At 40.3% G+C, this 2740-nt stretch overlaps 1 pseudogene across 1 annotated transcript; it reads left to right on the forward strand.

Moving 5' to 3' along the window:
- The first annotated feature begins 536 nt into the window (after positions 1-536).
- Positions 537-1262, forward strand: LOC308499755 (large ribosomal subunit protein uL30-like; annotated as a pseudogene). Its single transcript has one exon. The product of its transcript is annotated as a large ribosomal subunit protein uL30-like (transcript).
- The last annotated feature ends 1478 nt before the right edge of the window (positions 1263-2740 follow it).

The following is a 2740-nucleotide window of genomic DNA, read 5'->3' on the forward strand; positions in this document are numbered from 1 at the left end:
ACCCGGTGGCTCAGTCGTTTAGAGCTCCATGCTCCTAACTCCGAAGGCTGCTGGTTCGATTTCCACGTGGGCCAGTGGGCTCTCAACCACAAGGTTGCCAGTTCAATTCCTCGAGTCCTGCAAGGGATGGTGGGCTCCTTCCCCTGCAACTAAGATTGAACACGACACCTTGAGCTGAGCTGCCGCTGAGCTCCCGGATGGCTCAGTTGGTTGGAGCGCGTCCTCTCAACCACAAGGTTGCGGGTTCGACTCCTGCAAGGGATGGTGGGCTGCGCCCCCTGCAACTAGCAAGGGCAACTGGACCTGGAGCTGAGCTGCGCTTTCCATAACTAAGACTGAAAGGACAACAACTTGACTTGGAAAAAAAGTCCTGGAAGTACACACTGTTCCCCAATAAAGTCCTGTTCCCCTTCCACAATAAAAAAAAAAAATCTTTAAAAAAAAAAAAGATAGGAACCTAATACAAATGCTATCACAGTTTTATACATGTTAAATGGTTAAGAAATTCATAAATAGCCTTTTCTCTGGCTGAAACTATGTGGGGTGTAGAAGAGAAGAAAAAGAAAGTTCCTGCTGTACCAGAAACCATTAAGAAAAAGCAAAGAAATTTTTCAGAGCTAAAGTGAAGATGAAGCACCTGTGAAAGAAGTTTGCCCAAAAGATGCTTCAAATGGCAAAGAAGACGCTTACCTGTGAAAAAGCTTAGAACTATAATAAGGAAAATAGGCAGATGTTCAGAAGTGAGAATCAAATAGTGAGGATGGCATGAAAAGCAGGCAACTTCTATGTAACTATGGAACCCAAATGGAATTTGTCTTCAGGATCAGAGGTATCAACAGTGGAACCCAAAGGTGTTGCAGCTCCTTTACCTTTGTCAGCATTTCAACTGCACCTTTGTTAAACTCAACATGGCTTCAGTTAATATGCAGAGGATTGTGGAGCCATATACTACATGGGGGTACCCAACCTGAAATCAGTAAATGAATGGATCCAAAAGCGCAGTTATGGCCAAATCAACAAGAAGCTAATCGTCCTGACAGATACCTTTTGAATTGTTAGATATTTTGATAAATAGGGTATGTCTGCATGGAGGATCTGATTCATGAGACCTATACTATTGAAAAATGCTTCAAAGAAGTAAACAACTCCCTGTGGTCCTTCAAATTATCTTCTCCACGTAGTGGAATGAAGAAAAGACCTGGCATTTTGTAGAAGATAGAAGATGTGGGCAACAACTAAGACAAGATCTACAGGCTTGTTAGAAGGATGAACTAAAGACATTATTTTTATAGTCTGGTCACTTAATAAACAGCTTTCAACTCGAAAAAGAAATTCATAAATAATACAACAAATAGGACACTTTACCATAAAAAGATTAGACATTTGTTTGAAGAAGTGCACATTGGAAGGGTTGTAGCTTATGATTCATTACAAAGTGGTAGGAAGGTAATTTATCTAAAATCAGAGGGACAATTGTAACACCAGAGCACAACTCAACACAGGTATGAACTGAGGTAGCTGGTCAATATCTGAGGGGAGCGTGTGTGTGTGCGCGCGCGCGTGCGTTATATGTGTACATAAATGCCCATTTTGTGTACTCGTAGGCAGCTCAGTTCAGGTAGGCACTTTTTTTTTGCTTTTATTGAGTGTTTCTTGCTTATAAAATCTCACCTAGGCAAAGGAGTGTTTGCATTATGCTCATATTGTTTCCTAATATAATCACATTGGAATAAATTTGTGTTTTCGAGACAAGCATTAGAGCAGAACTGACTGTACCTGTAAGGAACTCACTTCAAAGCAATGGTTTCAAGTTGTCTAGACTTTGAGGGTAACCAGATGGGCATTTACTGCCCTACAAGGAGTATTGTCTGTGTAAGAAGGTTTGGGGACTTAAAATAGAAAGGTAGGGTGGTCCCTTTTGTGTTCAGGGACATCTGCAGGGCCACGAAAGAACTCAGTGTCCCCCAGGCATTATCTTAGTCCATATTTTTATAGATTAACAAGTTTAGTACCTAAACTTGTTTAGGGTTTAGGATAGCTAGATATAAAACACACAAACAAACACACAAACAAGGGTTTAGGATAGCTAGATATAAAACACACAAACAAACAAACCAGCATTAGAGTAAGCTTCAGAGGATTCACATTTTATTCTTTGCTTTGCAAACTGTGTGACCTAAGGGAAGTCCCTTTATTTTTCTTGTATTCATTTCCTCATCTGTAAAATAAAGAAACTGGACTGTATTTTGTCTGAGATCTCCCCCATCCCAATATCTTGTGACCCTAAGACCTTCTATGCTGATTAAATGCAGAGAATATGAACACTTCGAACCTCTTTAAAACTCTCCACATGGTTCAGTAATATTTTTTTCTCATCCCAGGTTGTCTTCTTTGATCATTTTCCAAAGTGAAAATTCCAAATTGTTAAATGACCACCAATCTCTGTCTCTACCAACAGATGGAATTCACTGAGGCAGATCAAGTCTGAGCTCACAAAGCTCCTTTATTGATTTTGTTGATAGTTTTATTGAAATAAAATTTACATACAATGAGCTGTACAGATTTAAAGCATGCAATTTGGTAAGTTTTGGCATATGCATACATTCATGAAACCATCACCACTATCAAGATAATGAACATATCCCACGCCTCCAAGGGTTTGCTCATGACCCTTTGTAATTCCTCCCTCCCTTTCTCTTTCACCTTCTGTCCCCGCCCCCACCCAGGCAACCACCAATCT

This window comes from Rhinolophus hipposideros (genome assembly GCF_964194185.1).
Source record: "Rhinolophus hipposideros genome assembly, chromosome: 7".
Classification (NCBI taxonomy): Eukaryota; Metazoa; Chordata; class Mammalia; order Chiroptera; family Rhinolophidae; genus Rhinolophus; species Rhinolophus hipposideros.